General features: G+C 39.3%; 1 protein-coding gene across 3 annotated transcripts in view; it reads right to left on the bottom strand.

Annotated features, from left to right (window-relative positions):
• sytl5 (synaptotagmin-like 5) overlaps nt 1-20,669 on the bottom strand; it is a 51,941-nt gene extending 31,272 nt beyond the window's left edge. For 2 of the 3 annotated variants that reach the window (XM_015017458.1, XM_015017457.1), the window contains exon 1: nt 20,548-20,669. The gene's annotated coding sequence lies outside the window, so the exon portion shown is untranslated. The remainder of the gene's footprint in view (nt 1-20,547) is intronic. The other variant, XM_015017456.1, reaches the window with a different exon arrangement.
• Nucleotides 20,670-21,273: the final 604 nt, after the last annotated feature.

Below are 21,273 nucleotides of genomic sequence, written 5' to 3'. Positions count from 1 at the left end.
AGAGAACTGAGGGGAAGCGGAGGGAGGGGGGGGCGGGCGGGAAGTGGGGGGGGGGGGGGGGGGGGGGGGGGGGGAGGGGATCCTGCCTGAGCCTGGATAATTGAAGTTGAGGAATAAAAATTCAAAGGAGAACAAGTATCAGCATAAGCTCACACCAGCCTCCTCCACTCCTCATTCATCCTCTTTCTTCTCTCGCCTCTTCCCTTCACTTTACATGAATTAGCACTAATGAACCTGCATCATCAAAACTTCATTTGCAGCCAAAGGCACATCGTGAAATCAGTGATTATGAGCATTTTAAGCTGCTCTGCGCCCAATGAAGACATCTTTCTTTTGAAGCTCGCGGTGCTCGGCGAATAAAGAAAACAAGAGGGGTTTGAGAATCCTGCAGATCTGAATTTCATTACAGCTCCAAATTCAGACTATTGATAGACCGCACTCAGCTGAACTGCATGTAGCAAGTCATAAATGGATTACTTGAGCAAGCAAACATGATTATATCCAGGAGAAATGGGGGAATAATCAGACATTTTATTAAAAAGCCACAAAAGTTGAAAATGTTTGGACAAATAAAAAGAGAAAGTCTGAGCTTTCAGATACCTTTTACCACCCCTATCCCCCTTGGTCTTTAATTATCTTGTTAGCGGTTTCCAGCCTAGAAAAGGTCAGGTAAATTAAATATCATTATTCAGACTCTTCAAACCTTTTAACCAGCAATCAACAGCTGTGTGCTCATCCAAAGCAGCTCTCCAAGACTCTGAATATTAAAAGTTATGCCAGAAACCAAAAGGAGTCAATGACTGAGTGCAGAGCAAAGTGTTTAGGAGGGGTGAGAGGGGAAAACTTTCAGAGAAACTACTCTTTTTCTAATAGAAGAGTAATTTAAGCCATTTTTAATGTAAAAACTTATTGAGGGGAACAAAGAGCTGCATGGCTGCAAAAGCAATGATAGAGTTGCTATCAGATTGTTTCTTATCTTAGCATGAATGTTGTCACCAGTGCATGGATGAATTCAATGAAAAGTGAGCAAGCAATACAAAAAAGAGCATAAAAGTTGATAATGTAAATATTATTTTGTAAATAAAACCATAAACCTGTAATAGTTTGACTCAAGGTAAGTAAACTGGTTTCCTCCCAGTCTCACCCAAACCTAAACGTAAGTGAAAACTCTCTCCATAAAATAACAACTCCACACCAGAAGCTCATTTTAGGTAGACTGGTTGAACATTCTGACTTGATGTTTTTCAGAAAAACTGTGTGAAAGACGGCCCAGGCCCTCATAACCCTGCAGCCATCAGGCCTTGCATCAGTACCCACAGGTGCACTGATGAATGCTTTACCACCAGGTTGATGTCATTTCCTGTCAGAACGTCACAAACAACAAATGTATGCCTGACTGCATTTTCTGTCATTTGCACCGGGGCTCAGGATGGATGCATTAGGATATAATTTAGGATGTGATTGTACCTACCAGTTTTCTCAATCACCAAGAGTTAAATTACAAATTCACATTTTTGTAGCATTTTGGGGGGAAAAAAAATAGGGAAATAGGGAAATAGTTTTTGTATTATAAAACAAAACACTTGATTTATTACGATAAATTAAATAGTCTTAAGATATTTTTTTTTTATACTAGGCATGGTTCAGTTGTTAGAATAAAGGTGTACCAATGTTTTAAAGAGTTTTAGAACATGTAAAATTGTCCACTGGGTTTAAAATCTTATTTATAAAATCTCAAAACAAATAGACGAAGTGACCAGGTGATTCTGCAAGCTTCAAATAGCAGGCTGGCTACAGGAGCAGATAGTCTGACTTCAAACCAAGATAATATCAGCTTGCTCCAAAACACACACTGAGAAATCGGTTTATAAATTAGACTCAAGATTATTTTCAGCCTAATCTGCCTTGACCTGTCACAGGAAGATCGAATGCCCTGAAGTAGCGCTAACATTTTGGGCTAGCAACAGCTCTTCCTGTGTTACTATGAGGATTCAAAGCTGTTTTTACTATTTAAAATGTGGTGCATTTTAATATGACGTGAGAGAAACCACAGAGAGGAAGTGTAAACTTATCATAGTTTGTTTGAACTACTGGGACATGTCAGCTGTTGATTTAGGCTTCAACAGAGCAAGAGAGAGCAAGACTTAACGTTGCTGACGAGAGGCTGAGCAGAGTTGCTCTGTTTCCTCCTGCTGAGTTTTAAATATCTGTCTACATGGACCATGCTAATTTTGGAAATGTTGGCAGGTTTTTATAAATCTCAAAGTTAAAGTAAAGGTTAGCATTCCCTGCTATGTTAGTTTTGCTAACCACATTAATCACTAAAATAGGATACGAAAGGAAGCTCTCTCGTTATGTTGATATTAACAGATCACAACAGGATGTCAGAAAACTTCTGTTTATATCATACGATCTTCTTGTTCTTAAGGAGGAACCAAAATCAACAATGCCTGTTTTCAGAAAATAAAAGAATAACAAAAATAGTCAATCAGAAATCGCATCAATGCTTATGTTACACTTTAAAGAGCAGAATGACAAAATGTGTCATATTCTACAGAAATAAATGGGGTTTATATTTGGTCATTTGCAAGGGACAAATACAGTCAACGGAGCATCTTTTGTATTTTATAAAGTTGATTTTGTAACATAAACTTGGATAAAGTACTTTGTATATGAAGAGAGCAGAGTAGTGGTTACTTTCATAGCTGTCTAAACGTTTCGAAAGTATTATAGATATTTTTATTACAACTGTAATAATATATTATTTTATCAGCAGCATTGATTTTAGCCTTTTTGTTTTAAATAAAAAGTTTTCTAACATATTGAACCATTTCCATGTCATACTTTGTATTATTATTAGGTTGTCTGTAGATGTTTTTAGAAATGTATCTCTGTGAGTTTTAAAGCTTTTTTGTTTGTTTGTTCGTTTATATCTTGGCAGGTAATCCAAAGCACCACAGCTAATAAAGTTTGTTATGAATATTTAAAGCAGGAAGCAAAAACAAATACCTAGACAAACACGAGTCACTTCAGCCTGCTGAGCCGCACGATTCTCCCGATACATGACAAACGCTCCGTAAACACTGCCAATAAAGAGAAACTAATATTTATCTGAGCTTTTCTCATATTACAGAGGAGCTGTGTTAGTCTCTGTGTGTGTAGGTGTGTGTGTGTCTGTGCACAGGGGTGTTGTCCTGATGGTGCCCTCCCTAAGAACACGACACACATCCCCTGGTGCTGCTTGCTCTGCCCTGAGTAAACACGAGTTTGCTGCAAAACCTCCCAGACGAGGAAACACACTTTCTCCTTAGCTCTGCACCAAACGACACGGACTCTCAGCTTTTTAAACATCCTGGTTTCCACCTGTTAATCATAATCTACGCTGTTTTGGGATGTATTGGTTAAATTGCTGCTGATCTGTGTTTGTAGCATCTGTCCGTGGGGCCAGAAAGCCGACTTGTTGGTGTTTTGTAACTTTTGCCAGCTGTCAGTGTGGCGTTTTCTGCAGGTGGCCGAGCTCACAGGCAGCAGAATCAATCTGCCAAGCAAGGACCACAGGTGAGCCGCAGACAGCTGGTCTTTGCTCGGCAGTAAAGCAAAGCAGGAATGAGTGAAAAATGAGCAAGAGGTACGTCGAAAACAGTCTGCAACGGCTGAAGAGAGAGAGAGAGAAAAAAATGTAACCTTGCAGTTGAACCTCAAGGTGACGCGATGCTCTCCGAACATTTTGTCAACATTATCCCCAAACTCTGCTCAGCCACCCTGAGCCGTGACGATGGGTTTGTTTCCCCTCCTCATTGTTCGTGATTCGCCCACCAGAGCGTTTTGGCTCTGAACTGAAAACGCTCTCATGTTCTCTGAGGGATAAGCCTGTTGATTTTTAATACATTTTTCATTGTTGCCAAATCCTCCCCAAAGACCAAAAACAACAACGAACTGATCCTCCCAACATGTGTTGCCTTTGTAGCCAAACCCGGCCTTCCTGTAACTTATCTCTCCACCTTTAGCATCACGATTGTTTTATTCACGATGATGAATATCAGCAATGCAGTAAAAAAATAAATAAATAAGAGCCCAGAAATGTTCAGATTAATCTGTTTGAGAAATATTTTAACACAGATCATTAAATTTGAAAATCGTAGTTGTTTTCATCTTTTTTCTGTGCAATATGTGTTTTCCCCCCCGGGCCACGTTGGTTTGCTTGTCCCTGCTGCCGTGATTAAAAAAAACAACAAACATCTGTTCTCTCAAGGTGTTTGTTTTTTCATCCTTTTTTTTTTTTTTTTTTCCCCCCAGCAAATGTGTGCGGCTCTCGGGGATAAAGTTTGCCACAAGCTGGAAGTTGTGTCAACATTGACAGGACATTATGGAGGCAATTAAGCACAAAATGTAAACATGACACTATTTTACTCGCCATGTGCCGATGCATCGAGGCAAGCTGAAAATGAGGCAGGGGAGAGAAAATATTAAACAGACGTTACGGCGGCGTGTGAATTTCCAATTCACTGAATGTGAACAACAAAACACCATGAAGTCGACTTTGTGGTAAATTACATGAGAATAATCATCAAGAACTCAAAGGATCTATTAACAAATGCAATCTCCAACACATTTCACAGCTGTTCTGGAGATCTTATTAGCTACACTAAAACAGAAAAGCTTAGTTTGATATGCAACGTGAGAGTGAGGTAAAAAGGTTATGTTTCTTTTAGACGGTGTATGTAAATAATTGGTTTCCTCTTAGCCTTCCTTCTTCTTGTATTCTGCTCCAGCAATTCTTGAAAATAAAATGCATTTCCAGGTCTGCAAGGTAGATTTAGATATATATAAATATTTTATGTTTAAAGCCAGAAACTGTAATTGTCCTTGAGAGTTATACACAAACAAAGTTTATTTTACTTTTACCATGAAAACATGCTAAATTAAAAACCCCTCTAATGCTACAAATAACAAGCAGGAATCAGAAAGTCTATCTCATTAACCACACGCCTTCAGCCCAGATTCATTATTAAACTATGTGTATAGTGAAGTTTTATTTGGTCTGAATAGGTAAAAAAAAACAAAACCATTTTTCTCTGCAAATGTGTCAAGAAAACAAGTAGATTTTTCATTTGTGGTCACTGTTTACAGCACACTTGCAAGATTGAGACATTAGATGATGCGTAAGTAGTTTTATGAGAAAATGTAGGTCATGCTGAATCCTTGTGCTGAAATTTTTATTCCTCCTTCAGCTCCGGCCTTGTTGTTGCTGCAAAAATGATTCCAGGTTGTTTAGCCTTAGAGACAATGCACATGAATCAAACCGTGGCTCAATGGCTGTGAATTAGAGGGTTGCTTTTCTCTGTGAGAGGTTAAAGATTTTCTCCTAAATGTCTCCAGCCACAACAGGTTTCAACTAGATTAAATAGATCACAGTTCACACAGAAATGCATCTGAAAAACAGGGGAAACAAGGCTGGCAAACATTACACAGTTTCACTATTTCCTACAGCTGCACTGTCTGAAAGTGATCATTAGCAATGTTACATTTCAAAGGATGGCCCCTAATTTACAGTGTGATTCACTGGATGCTGAATCATTAATGCACCATACAGATAAGTGTGATCGCGAGCGGCAGAACGCGTCTCTTAAGACCGTTAAACAGCGAGCATCTTCAGCTTTCTTTAGTCAGAGAGCACAAGGTTTTCCACACATACGGACAATGGACTGGCTCTTAGGGTAGGAAACGTTAATTATTCATCCACAGGTCAATATCAACACACTTCACAGCTACTTACACGCATATCAAGCCAAACACTGGAGAATACATCACAGATCTTTACATCCTGCTTTAACAACTATGCCTTTAATCACCAGCAATAAAACATCTATCGTTGCTGTTCAACGCACTTTTGATTGGATTAGCACTGACTTTATTTTATTGTTTTTCATTTAGCATTTATTGAACCAGGTTTGTCCCGCTGAGATCAGATTTCTGTTTTACAAGGGAGAGACAGGCAACCTCGTTCCATTAAAAACAAACAAAAAATACATACATTAAAATGTGTATTTATCATTCAAGCCAAATATAAGCACTAACATTATCAATAAAGATTATTGAAGCAGCAATATTTTGTAGCAATGACTCACCAGACAACAAATGGGTGGAAAGCTTAAGCATAAACTCTCCAAGAACAAACATTAACTATTTTACGGGCTGCATAAAGCAGTGCATAATAGATGCATTTAGTCATATTTTCTAACAAGCTGATATTAAATCAGCAATAAAGGACCAAAATAACGACCTCAGACATGCTGTCAATATTTGAAGTTTGCAAACATTATAAGTTTGAGATATTATTTTCATGAAAAACCACAACCGTTATCACAATATTTTTTTTTCCAACATCAATAAACTATAAGATAACTCCAAATATGTATCTAGTCCCCAAACTAAGCAGCAAAGAGAGGAAAAAGAGTTTAAATTGTTTCCATTTCAACACATTTGGAAGAACGTGCACAGATTCAGGTCCGTCTAGGCATCTTAAAACATGACTTCATCTCGCTTCCCAATTTTAAATGCTTCTGTTTATTCACTGGCACGTCCTGGCCTGTTCATAACAGCTGTCTGCAGCATCCAGTTAAATATTAATGGGAGCAGTGACCCGCAAAGAAAAAAAAAAACAAACAGAACTGAAAACAGATCCATTTCTGCTGCAATGAATAAACTTCTTTGGTAATAATGTCAGATTTTCATGTCCCCTCCCCCCACAATGCATTCTGCTCTGTGGGGGGATGCAAAGAAGCACCGAGCTCTTCAGACTGACTTCTGGACATAAAATGCAGAGTCAGGCTCGTCTAATTTGCCAGCGGAGCCTCGAGAAGACAAGTGTTCTCTCAAAGGCAGTGAGAAGAAAAACAAGCCTCATGCTGTGAGGAGCCTGAAAGAGATCACGTTCAGAAATGCTTTCTGGCTGCTTATCTCGATTTAAAGGAAACAAGACCAATAAGATTTATCCTGCTATCTCTGCAGCGTCTCTCTCTCTCTCTCTCTCTCTCTCTCTCTCTCTCTGTCTCTCTGCATGTTGTTCACTTCCTGTGACTGGAACTGGAGCCGTATAGTTCCAGCTAGGTGAAGTCAATCGGCAAAGCACCATCTCTGCAGAAAGCTGAAGACGACGAGACGTCTCACACCGGCGGGCACTGAAATTCACCGGAAGACCTCTTTCCTCCATTTTCCGTCTTATTGGCTGCGACGTGTTTGTCCAGCTGAGAAAAAGTATTCCTGCCTTTCATTTAACCGTATCTCACTGCTTCGCTCTCCTGCTTTGTCTGGACTTGACAGATTCACACAAGCGCACAAGCGCTTCACCTCGGGGCAGATAGCATATCTGCGCCGCTGACCTGTCAGGCACACACTGTTCATGTTGCTGCCAATCGTCGCTCTTCCTCATCCTCTGAACTCCCCTGCATGCCAATGACTCTGTACACACACTGCACTGTCAATCAGAATCCAATTAGAAACCTTAATTACTCGCCTGTCTTACAGGTAATGAAGCGGCGTTAGACGTTAATATGAGTAACTCACCTGCGCCGAGGCCGACACTTGGCATAGCGGTGACTGGCATTCTCTCCCTGCCAGATTTGGCCTTTTGTCTCTAATTACAAGACTGTGAGGAGGAGAAAGAGGAGGAGGAGGAGGGCGAAGACGCCACATTGCAGCAGGAAGAATTAAAGGAGGTGCAAAACAGAACCCAGGTAGAGCTTCAAGTCCAGAGATGGAGGTTTACGGTGTCATCTCCACACCCCATAAAAGGCAGTAAGCGCTGCTTTATGTACCAGAAATCATCAGAGCCAGCAGAGTGTTTCTAAAACGCGTGGCCACCTGGGAAAAGTTGAGAGCACAGAAAGAAAAGGTTCAAACTATATATATTTTTTTATTTAGGTGTGCTGAAGCAGAAAAAAGTCGAACTCGTGCTCCGCTGTGCATCTGGGGATTATGGCTCTGACATAAAGTAGTGACTCGAATGCAGACACATGTCTTAAAACAAGAAGTAAAATGGTCCTCTGACAGCTAACAGTGGATTTTTATCTAACAATTCAATTCAACTTAATTCAACTTAGAAAACAAGTATTTTTCTGACTAAATCAGCAATTAGATTAAATAGTCAAAGTGACGACTATTGTTTCAAGTGATGGGAGTAAATGTGTTTGATTTTAAAATGATTATCCATCCATCCATCCATCCATCCATCCATCCATCCATCCATCCATCCATCCATCCATCCATCCATCCTGCCTGCTGGACTGAGAGCATGCACGGTCAAACATACATGCCGAGTACAAAAACAGCAAACACGTTGCCTATCGACTACGTGGAGCAATAAGGGCCAGTTCTAATTTCAGTGGATTGCATCAACAGCAGCCCTGCTGTAAGAGAATGGAGTTCCTTTCAGATTATTATTTTCCCAGCTCCCAGGCCTCTTTTGTTAATGGCATGTTCGTGACGGGCAACGACTAACAATTAAAACGCTGCCCTCACAGCTATTGAACCCGTGTGTCACCGTCGCTGCAGCATTACAACTCTCGCCGGAGCGCTCGTCAGTAACGACCTATCCAGCCTCCGGGCCTCTGCTCTCTTCTGTCGGGCCAAATGGAGCAGAAAATAAGAAAAGCAAACCGACATTTTCAGAAGCTCTAAATAACGTATCCAAACATGACCTTTCAGCTGTCCTCTCTCTTTCTCTCTCTCCTCTTTTCTTCTTTAACCTTTACTTTGCTGAGTTCTGCTTGCTGCATCTGCTGGTGGGATTTCAGCCTCTAATTAAGGGGAAAATTACAAAAAAACAAAGTGCTTCTCTTCATCCAAGCAAACAAGAGAGTGCAGTGATACGAAATAAATGCTTGTTTATTTCATTGCGTACGAGTGAAAGAATAAAGGACCAGCAACAAGAGAAAGCCCACCTGAACTCCAGGACGGCATTTGGAAAGGTACTCAGTAATAACCAGAACAAAGAGCTGTGCTGTAAAAGCCTCAGTTTAAATTATTTACCTTAAAACAAAGCAGTATGTGAAAGCAATGCTAAACAAAGACAAAGCAGTATTTTTGGTCTTTCTTTCTGCCCCGGATCGCTGTTGCATGAAGCTAACGCTTTCCTGAATACACTTGAAATGTTAATGGGTGCTTTGAAATGAAATTGCTTCGGCATTATGAAACAGAATCATGTTAACAAATATCCAAAGCCCCTTATTGGAGCTGAAGCTTTAGCCTTAATCAATCTTTTTTGTTTTTTATTTATTATTTATGGCACATTGAAGCATATAAAAGAAATCTAAAATAGAAAAAAATATATTTAAGATGTAATATTCTAAGAAGCTTTTCACATTTCAACAACAAAATAAAGGTTTTTGTTCGTTGTGTTTTTTCTTTCATCGATTCTGCTTTTCATCTTAATCCACCATGTGAGTTGTGGGTCAAGCTGTAGAAACCATGTTAACCGTATTTCACCAAGATTATTTAGTTTTATAGAGTTTCCATTGGAGAAGCGGATCAACACGCACACACACACACGCACACACACACACACGCACACACACACACACACACACACGCACGCACACACACATCTGCCGCTTCAAGCTGACTTCCTGAATGCAGCTTGCGATTATGTTTGTAAACACGGCCTGACATTTTAACATTATCATCTGGTAATAATGACTTTTTATGAAAAAAAAAACAAAACAAAAAAAAAAAAAAACCTGTAGCTTCAGTTTCCAGCAGACAATTTATTAACAAGATCTTTTACAACGGGCAACACACTAAACTACTTTTATAAGAACCAGTGAGGAAGGTTATTTGCCAATGGTAATTACTTCAGAACTAAACAAAAGAATAATTTCTAACTTCAAAATGAAGGCTGGGTACAGCCAGTGCTCGTCAGTGTACAACACGATGACTATCTTATTTCAATTCTGGTGTGCAGCCGCCTTGATAAATCTGCTTGTTTGTGTTTATTTGATTAATTAAGAAGAGGGGGAGATCTCCTTCTGGCCGAGGCAGAGACGCCGAGGACGAGCGTTGACCTTTCCACCTCCAGTCTCCAGTAATCAGCGCTTCCCGAGTCTGAAACCGGCCAATTTGTTCTGCCAAAACAGAGTCCAGCCTGGAAGCCGCAGTCTGCTGCTGGCTCCACACGCCGGGATCTGAGCGTAAACTGTCAGATGGATCAAGCGTCGGAAATCTGTTTTGTAGGGAAACAAGTATCTTCAGCCAACTCAACTCTACAAACGCAGCTTTTTTAGAAATTTGGGATTTTCGAAATGTGTTTCATCGCAAGCATTTTTAATAAAATCCCTAGTTTCATCCAGTCGGATATGTTTTTTTTCTTTTTTGCTGCTTTAAAAAAAAAACAAAACAACAACAGATAAGAGCTTCAGATATCGAGGCGGAATGTTATTAACCTAGATTTAGTCGTAGCCTCGACTGCAGCTGCTGAGGCTTCACTGCCAGAGAAGAAGACCTTTGGGTTGCATTCAGCTCCCTCTTCTTTCACTAACACGACTGAATATTTCATAACTCCAGCTCCGCCACAATGAGCGGCTCTCCTGAAACAACAGCAGGCTAACGGAGTAAAGTCAGAAACGCTGGCATTAATCACAGAGGACTGACTGAACGGTGTGTGAAATTTTTATTTTATTTCATTCAGCAGCATGCAGAAACATGGAGGACACACTGAAGCCTCCGAATGAAGATTATTAAGTGAAATCAAACTGAGAGCACATGTTTCCTGTTTTAATCATTTTACTTCCCAACTAGACTCTTTTTTTTTTATTTTTTAGGTTTGTTTAATTTGAATTTTAGAGTCTCGGTTCTGTGTGGTTACCTTCAGAGTAAACTATTCCATAACAGCCTGAATATGAGGTCAAACAACTGCAGCTATGAAATAATCAAAAGGCGGTGAGCAACATTTAGAGGCTTGACTGTATTGACAGAAAGGGCATCGTGATTTGTGTTTCATCAAAACCAGACACAATTACTGAATCCTCATGTAAGAAAGGAAAGAAAAAAAATCTAAAGTTCAGAGCTGCTCCAGGATTTCTAATTAGCTCTTGGTACATTTGTCACAAAGATACGTATGAAAAGTTACCGAGCCTTCGCTCAGCTCGTGATTTCGTTATTTGTAGATGCTGATGTTCTGAAAAAGGACTTAAAAGTTGTCGGGTTGTGAAATATCCTGTTATTAAAGCATGCAAGCTACAAGAAGTGAGAACAAAAGAGCTGGGCTGCGTAGAGGAAGCGACTGCAGCTAAAACCTGATCTCAGGGTCTGATTTCTATTTGGGTTTTTAAAGTGGTTCCAATGTTGAACCAGGCTGAGCCACATTCAGCTTTTTTCTGTGAAAGAAGCCAACATGCTGCCTCAAAACAAATCTCATTTTCAAAAACTTCACAATCATACTAATTATACAGGAACGGATTTCCATTTCCATTGCAGGAGTTTACAAAAAGGCCTTTCAAATCAAGCTAAAACTCTCACATTATTTTCATATAATGTTGGGAATTCACAAGGACTGACAACAGCATGAGAATAGCAACAAAAAAAATCAACTGGGATTGACACAAAGAAGCAACTTTTAGGGTCATTTGGTGGTTCTATGAAGCACTTTGACGGATTAATTAATCATTTTCAGTCGAGTCTGATGGAGATACAAACAGTCAAAACGAGAGATCTTACATAACTGAGCCAGTTAATGACTAAAACCATGATGGATACTAACATGGAGGCTGAGGCCGAAGCAAACAGTATAAGGCCAATGACGCTCTTCACATATTTCACTGGTTTGAATCTGTTTTCCTTTTTAAAGTTTATTATTTAATTAATTTCCATGCATGTTTGCTACGTAGCTAAATATTTGACATCTCCAAGCAGCAGTCATATACAGACCAAATGTAGTAAACATTAGGCACTCTACAAAGTAAAACTAAATTAAATTTGTGGCTTGTATGTGTGTGTGACTGAATCAGGTGCTCAATTCTAGATTTCCCTTATCCAGTCGTTACAATTTAATTTGTTCTTTCTGTTGGAAATAAAAACGTATAGCTTCAGCTTTCGACTGACTGAAACGTTGGCGAGCGAAGTGGTGGAGCTGTGATGGGGCTTTGACTGGACCCCTTATCAGTCTGTCTCCTTGACAGTAAATAGATGGAGAAATGAAAGAGTTTTGCAGATCCCTGAAGGATGCAAAGCTGGGGCTTGAAAAGTTTAAATCCGATCATTTTAATTCGCCCTGATCATCTTCAAATTCATCTCCATGCTGAAAAATAACCAAGAAACAGATGCAATGTTTTTAGGATTTTCATGTTAATGTAAAGAATAGCAGCTAAAGAACAAATATCTATCATAACTACTAATAAAAACTTAGCCAACTGTACTTTGAGCTCATTAGCATTGTTAGCAATACTTTGTTATGTAAACTAATGCCTACTATGACGTCTCAGAGACAAAAAAAAACTGATTGATGCACAATATATCACAATTTTATTATCACAATGTTAGTATACGCAATATCAATAAATAAAAGAAGAGCCGATAAATTTACCAACTATATCACATACATTTTTGATATTGTGCGCCCCTCATTTGGTTGTATAGAGGCTGAACTATGTATTATATATGGGTTTGATTGATTCTGATGCAAAGCCTAACCTGTGTGTTTTAAATGCCTCCTCTGTAAACGTCACATAATTTTTTTCCGGTATCTGTGAAAAAGGACGTCCAAACAACACAAGGCTAATTCAGAAATGTTTTAATCAACATGCAGTGCTTGTGAACATCCCCTACAGTCCTGACCAGCTGACCTCAGATCAGTGTCTACCTGCAGCGCTGCAAACTGGAATCAGACTCGGTGCTGCAAGAGGATTTATTAAAAAGAAATAAATAAATAAAAATCCCAAGTGATATTAACATACCGACATTGATTTTATGAACAGATTTAGAAACAAGTTGTTCAATACAGCACACTGACTCATAAATAACTCAGTGGCAAACAAACAGCCTGTGAGTGATACGTGAGCTCATGGCATCCTCACTTTTATGAACGTCGAGGTTTTAAATTTTAGGGTTAAAATAGACAAATTAAATCCAAAGCTAACAGCAGTTTTAAACGCTACGCTCCCAACATTTTGATTTGTTGTTGGTGTCTCCCAAAGTTTAATGGTAGTTCTTTTATTTATGTATTTGGCACATTTGTAGCTATGAGCACCACGCTCCCATTAGTTTGGAAAATCCCTGTTCCCTTCCAAAAATGAGGAAACTCTGGCCGCAGAAGTAGAAAGAGTCAGATAAATTGACTCTGCTTGTTTGATTTGAAATGCACTAACGATTCTGGAGAATAACAAATATTTGGAAAGAAAAAACAGTGGGTGAAACATGTCAACCGTGGCAAACGGCAAATAAAATAAATAACAAAGATTTCCTGGAGATGATTCGTGTTTTTCATGCACAGCAAATGCCCGCAGCGTAAACACTGCCACCAGGGCACATGTCCTGTTCACAACTTTTAAGGTCAACACCTAATGTTTTTCTGCATATCAGTCACAAAATGATATTAGAGTATTTAATGAATGGTTCTAAATGAACAAGAATAATTAATCTGAGCTATAATCCCTCAGCCAATCCAAGCAAAACCATTTCCTCATGATCTAACTGAGTATTTTAACGTAGTCACTTAAATAACATCAAATGTTATTAGAGGGAACTAGAACCATTGAATCCTGAATAATCTGGATAAAATGGACATTTGTCTTTTTGTCCTTTTAAGATAAGTAGAGGAAAATTTAGGGAGATATTTTATTTGTCATCTTACGTGTAGGAGATCCGAGTAGTTTCCATTTCTTTACTTGCTGTCAAAACTAAATTATGTTCACATCACAACGTTTATCGTTGCTGTTCTGCAGACAGACCTGAAGCTCAGCAGAGAGCAAATGAAGGAACCTTTTATCTGACTGATTATTGCTTCTATAAACACTTTCAGACAGTTCACAGAACAGAGCGAAGATTAACGATCTCCATATTGAGGTGTGCTATCATCTAAAAATTTAATTTCCTTTCACTGCTCTCATACAATAACCATCGCCTTCTTGCGCTGTTTCCCCCAAAGTCACGGTCCGAGCAACTATAAATCTGCAAATTTCTATGTTTTTAAACTCTTTGTATGAATAAAACATTTGATAATTTAGTGTTGAATCCTAAGTCCGGCCTTAGAAATGAACCTTTTACAACTATTAATTGATTCAGCTTGTTTGGGTGGTAACCAGACGAAAACGTTTCAGGAACAAATATTACATTTTTCTGAACAATATTACACAATGAGCAATAAGAAATAATAAAGAATCAATCCTTAAATTATACAACATCAAACAGGCTAATTGCAGCTACTGAAACAGATGAAATGTCTGCGTAGTCTTAATATACACAGCAATAAAAACAAAGTTATGACATGAGTCATATGGGCAAATGGAAAATAAGGTTCAGTTTAAAGTCTGATGAAGTTGAAGGCTGGTAAATAAACCCACACAGAGAACAATCTTTGCTCTTTAGAACAAACATAGGTGAGGCTGACTGAAAATAAAGATCATTTTCCAAGATTGTAAGACTAAAATGCTCACAGAGTCGTTATTTAAAACCGCATCAATAATTGTTCATCGTATATGGAAGAGAAAAACTGACCAAATTCAGTCTGATCTCTTGAAACTATTCATACATTGTATGTTTATGGAATGTGTTTAAGACACAGAAACTGGTTTGTTGCTTGTCACTGGAATAAAGGGTCAGTGACATAAAGAAGCACACACAACTCCAAACTGCCCCTATAGGTTTAGGGGAGTTGTTTGCTGCAAATTTGAAAGAAGGTTTTAAAAGTTGAAATTTAAGTTAATGATAGACTTGTTGACCAATAAAAAAAAAAAGACCTGGTGATGAATCTAAAGGGAAGATGGAGCAGAATGCAGTGCTGCGGTTGCTGCTTTCTATGAGCAAGGCCTCTTAGTAGTCCAGTATTTTCACAATCAATTTTTTTTCTTGGTTGATCTTCTTTCTTCTTCTCTGTCAGATTTCTCCCCTTCAGGGGTCACCGCAGCGAATCATCTGTCTCCATTTAGCCTCGTCCTCCGCTCCCTCACAAAAACTAACTTCACGTCTTCTTTCACATCGTCCATAAATCTCTGTTTTGGTTTTCCTCTTGGCCTCCCTGCCCTGTGGCTCCAACCTCAGCGTCGTCTACCGCTTAATGTCACAATGATTTATTTAGTCTAGTTGATATTTTATTTAGCTACAACTACCAGAAATGTTCTAGAGATTTTTTTTTTATTACTCACCTATTTCCTGTGTGTCACCATAATCGTCTTGAATGCTTATTTTATATTTCGGTAAGGGTTGCTTTCTAGCATAATCTCCACTTGAATATGACTTTACAGACTGTTTTCCCTTTAATTATGTACCAGGTGCATTTAAACTCTGCTTTCCAATAATATGTTTGGCCAGTTGGAAGAACTTTCTTTGCTTTTGGTGCCAGCATATGTGAGTGATGAGATCCTGAAGCTCAAAAAGACATCTTGCATGTGAAAATGTGCATTAATTGTTATTTAAATTGCATAACATTATAATTTTTCCAAATATATATATTTTTTGTAATACGGCTTTTTGAAACAGTGTTTTTGTATTATTTAATGTTTAATATATATTTTGCCTTTGAAGAAAATATTCCTTTAATCTCATGTAACAAAATTGTATTTATTGGGCTACGTAGGCATGGCTTCATTCGTTATAATGTTTTGCATGTGGTGTATTTTAAAAACTATTTCTCACATTTATTGTTGCCATTACTGGACATTTTCACTTTTCCAAAAATAGTTCTTGACTAAACGTGACATTATTGCATCTCAAATCCCCAGAAAACCAAATTAATGTCTGTTTGAAGAGCACCAGAGCTGTGTTGACTTTTCCACTCAGCACATCCTGGTAGGCATCCAACGGCAATAAAATACCAAAAGTTACAACATTTAAAAATATTTCTCATGTGATATATATTTACACTTAGGATTTTACTATCTGCCGTTTAATATCTGCTGCTCAAAGCACTTACTGAGGTAAGGGTCCTCATATTCCAGGTTTAAGGAGGGCAAAAGGAAAGCAGCGCCCTCTGACATCACTGCAATCTATTACTCAACCAAACCATTTCTTCCTCCAAATTGCATTTCTGCTTTTAGTTTCTTTTTTCTTCTTTTAGCAGCAGCATGAGTATGGATGTCGTGTTTATAGGTTTCCCACTGATTGCCTCGCTCCGGCCCAGGCTGAAGAGAGGTGCAATGTATTTCTGAGCCCAAATGGAGCTTTAGGCTGCATGTAAAATTGCCATGCAGCAGCAGCACACTTTGTGAAGCGATGGACGGGAACGGCTTCAGAGCGAGTGGGAGGAAGGGAGGGAAACCCCACAAAACACTGCACTCCAGGGAGCAGATCTCATTCAGCACAGCAGCTCTGATTAGCGCAGATACAGAAGCTCAGGCTATCAGCAGATTTAATCTGGATCTAATCTGTCTCTTAGCAGATCATTCTCATGTGTCAGAGGCTGCTACGCATGCATCTCAGACATGAAAACAGATGCACGCTTAAAACACAAACTATTTACCAGTTCGGCATCAATGGAGCACGAAATGAAGCAAAAATCACAATCCAACGCCTAAAACGTGTTCAATTCAACTTTAGATATTGAACTAAGATACTGCTAGAGGTTAAACTGGACTACCAGCTAATTCAGTTCATCTCAAAAACAAACAGTTTATACTTTTTCAAGAAAAAAAAAACAAAAAAAAAAACTAACGTACATGCTAATAGTTTCTGCTGAATACTTTGTTTGGACCTAAATACCAACTACAGACGACGCTTGACTGAAAAATGAAGAAAAGATTTCAGTTAAGAGATGCAATTTGAGGACATTTTATGTGTCCTTCAACAACTACCTGCTTAGAAACAAAGACAACTTCATTTTGTTGTTTTAAAACAAGTATCTTATGGCAATTTACCTTTTAGTATTAAATCAACATTCTGCTGAGATGATAAGTCACTGTGACGGACTGGTGACCTGTCCAGGGTTTAATCCATCTCTTATCCAATATAAGGAAACAAATGTTTCCTTATATTGGATAAAGGAAATAGAATACGGATGGATAACAAGTCACTCCTCAACGTAAGTTGAAGAATTTGTTTTTATTTTTAATCTCCAACAACAAGGCGACGCCACCGTTTTCTTGAATACAACCCGTGTTCACATTTCTGGTCTCAATCATATTGTCCGAGTGTTGTTAAAAAATGTGTGATTGTTGTGTTTATAAAAAACAAAGGCTTCTCTTGTCCAATAAGAAACAAAAACAGATTTAAAATAGCAATTAGTGAGTAACGTACAAAGAAAACCTAAGCTTCATGTTTTTGCGTGACGCCAATCGAGCGCCTTATATATAAAAGTTTCAAAATGCTGTTATTAGAAAATTATATACATTTATAAGAAATGCTTCAGCTGCTGGGGGAGTTTATTTTTTATTTTCTGGGAAAATGTTGCTACTGCAAAATAAATAGAACCTTAAGCTTACGTTGAGTCATGCATGTGCAGGGCGGTGCGTCTCAGATTTCCTTCATATCTACACCTTAATATGTTCTTTGTATGTAAACAAAAGTTTTTTTTTTATTTTTATTTTTTATGGCTGCTCAAATAACAGAAAGTAAAAGCGATTTATGACCTAACGGACAGCCCCGTAGCCTGGAATACCTGTGACACAGTCACAGTCAGACAGGGTGAAACCTCTGCTATAATACTGCGTCTATATCTGTCAGCGTACGCTCACGTCGTGGTGCTGAAGGGGCTCCGTTCTCAGTTGCCTCATCGTGGAGATGCAGCCCTCTAATTCTGTGTGACTGCTCTCCCCAGGGGTTTCTTTTCGCTCTGCTGCCTGAGCCTCGGTGCCTGCATGGAGAGAAATTAGGGAATCCCTGCATTCGCCGGCTTTCTCTGCTGCTTTATTCATCCATTTGTTCCCCCTCCCCATCCTCATCTCCCTCTCCCTCCAGCCTGAGTGCTGTGCAAAGGCTCAGTTATCATTAGGGAGGTATTCCTGTGACAATGATAAAAACAGCCTCGGCAGATACGGCATCTTTTTTGCTTATGGAAGCCAAATGAACCAATTTGGAGGAGTGCCACTGTGACAAATTATAGTATAATAGGATATCTTAAACCGAACCCTGGCTTCTTGCTTGTGAAATTCACTGCAGCATACATTTTTAGCAGAGATCATTTGAACCAGAAACACATGCCTAGAGACAATAAGAGTGGATATTTATCGCATCGTTTATAATTTATTACGTCATATTTTTGATTTATTGTTGTCATGATGATGTTTAAAACCACCGAGACTGTCTGTGGGAATTGTTGGCTTCGGTATTTTCTCCACTGTTTGTTCAATGGCAATATCATTACATGTCAATACATTTGAAAATATGATTAAATGCTGTTACTGTGCGCAGTTTAGTGATACAAATCATGCTTCTTTATGTGAGAAGGGGTAGTAGATAGTCACTTTTATCGTTGTCACAGTAATGCCACACAATATTATGACAGCACTTTAAGTCTAGTGGCATAAAAAAATATTCATATCCTTAAACTTCTCCATACTTTGTTGCATTGCAAGTGAAAGGTTTTTAGTTTTTCTAAAAGAGCTTTTCGTCATTGTGATACAGCTAAGGAAAGTAGTGCAAAACTATAAAGTGTAACATGATTTTTAAATGTTTATTCATCAACAATAATAGAAAAAAGCATGGTGTGCATAATGTATTCAATCTGATGCCCCTAATAAAATCAAGTGAAACCAATTTTCACCTAAATAACGGATTATTTGTAGCTTCTTGTCAGCATCAAATGTCTTAAAATGAAATTTTGAATTTTTTTAAGCAAATTTCATCTAGAAAAGCAACAGAACAAAGTTAGGCCATAATAAAACATATCCAGCCAGAGCAGCATCATGCTGTGGGTTCATTTTACAAACAAGGACGCAACAGTCAGCAATGATGTGAACATGAGTGGTCTGTTAAAGGCTGCAAAACACTCAAGACGATGAGAGAGGTTCAGCTACGATGGGAGGGTTTAGATTAAAGCATCTTCAAGTGTAATAATGGCCCAGTCAAAGTAAAGAACCAAATCCAAGTGAGAATATGTGGCAGCACCTGAACACTGTTCACACAAGCTCTGACTGAGCGTGAGCTATAAGCACACACACACTTTGCTTACTGCAATAACATGTTTTCTGTAGCTACTCACTCAGTGTAAGTACCCATTTAGGCCAGCAGCCAAATGCATCTGACAAGCGAAATAGCTACTTGGAAAAGCTGAATATATCTTTGTAATATTTTTACTTCGCCATGGCAGCTCAGACTGGATACAGATCAATGCTTGATGCCAAAAGGCTGTGTGTATATACAAAAAACAAAAAAAAACATCTAGAGTAATTCACAACTCCTTAAACCACAAGTGGAGAAACAATATTTTAATTTTAGTGACAAGATCAGAGGTGAAAGTAAAAAAAGATATACTCAAAAAAAAAAGATAAAAATAAAACCCTCAACAGCTCTGCATCCTTTCTCAGTTAATCTGGATTCATTCTGGCTCTGAACGTAACAAATCGCCTCGTCTTTTTATCTGGACGAGGCGATATGTGTCACACAACATATTTTGTGCACACAAAATATGCTAACTAAACACTCAGCTTAACTCAACGTAAAATCCTCATCTTTCTGATCATTTGCAGGGGGCTTCAATTATGAACAATTAGTCCGACAATACAAACATCTGCATCTCCTCCCATCTCACATCATCATATCTGCCGATCTGAACCAAAAAACCTGCGAAGTGGAATGAGGTCAGCCTGTGTCTTCCTCAGTGCATTGTGTCATCTAACCCTGCAGCAGCAGCAGCATGTAACCTTTTCCAGAAACACCATTCACCCCTGAGGGGACATCCTGGGGAACCCGTGAGCAGGGTCAGCATCAAACAAGCACAGACACACACACACCTGCTAAAGTGCTCCCTTCTTCTTGTCCTGGCATTTAAACCCACTTTTATCATTTGATCTAATCACCTCTACCTCCCTGCATGGAAGAAGTTAAAGTGCTACGGATCAGTGTTTTACTAATGCATTGGTTCATCTGTTGTCGGAGCCAGTGGAGGCGGCTGAAAGCAGGAAAAGGAGCTTTCCTGCTGCATTGCACCTGCCTAAACGCGCCTAACTTTGCAGGGGAAGTGGGCTGTCTGCTCCCAGTAATGTGTTCCCGGTCCACCGAGGTCGTGATGATGGACGGAACAGCACCCCCTCCCATCCTTTCCTCCTCTATCCAAAACAAGAAATCACTCAAAAAAGAAAGAAAGAATAAACCAGGAACTGCAAACCGGCGACAGCGGCAGGCCACATGAAGCCTGATAACAGTAATAAAAATTGCACTGGGCTGACCGGCAGAGGGGAGCCTTACCTGGCGGCTGCGGGGATTCTCCAGCAGAGGAGCGGGGCAGTGCTGAGGAAATCAGTCCGGGAATCGCGCCGAGCGTGTCCGCCTGTCGGTGGGTCTCAGCGCCGTCTGAAGGCTGAGATCCACCGCCAGGGTGTTCCCGACAGGAGGGGGCGTGGTGTGCGTGTGGGGGGCACGCACGCAACCTCACAGATGTGTTTTTATTATTATTGTTATTATTATTTTCCCTTTTTCCTTTCCTTCTTCTTCTGTCAATGCGAGTTTTATTCCCATGTTTGCGGACTTTATGAATGAATCCGTAGATAATTTCGCTCAGAGCAGCAGATCGCCGCAGAGCTGTGGGAATCTCCCCATTGTCACAGCCCACATTATGTACCGTGGATTTCCCTGCTGCCATCCGCTGGGAGTCTGGGTCTGTTTTAGTGGAGCTGCCAGCCGCACAGTGACCGTGGGGACTGGAGGTCCGGATGAAACACTGGTCAGTTTAGATAAACAGCGCTGTGAGACACAGATGAGATCAACAGATATTGATCTCGTTTGCTGCTGTGGTACATAAGGAATAACCTTGTTTGAGAGCTCCGTGATCTAATGCACTTCTCTCAAAGCTGCTCTTATTGAATTACACTCACATATAGAGGGACAGCTGATGAAAAATTGGCTTCTGGCCACTGTTATTGGCCTAAATTTACTTTTATTGTGAGATAGATAGATAGATAGATAGACAGACAG

Source organism: Poecilia latipinna, unplaced genomic scaffold, assembly GCF_001443285.1.
Source record: "Poecilia latipinna isolate Pla-1442-1.1 unplaced genomic scaffold, P_latipinna-1.0 Scaffold2146, whole genome shotgun sequence".
Classification (NCBI taxonomy): Eukaryota; Metazoa; Chordata; class Actinopteri; order Cyprinodontiformes; family Poeciliidae; genus Poecilia; species Poecilia latipinna.
This window is presented reverse-complemented; position numbering and strand designations above follow the sequence as displayed.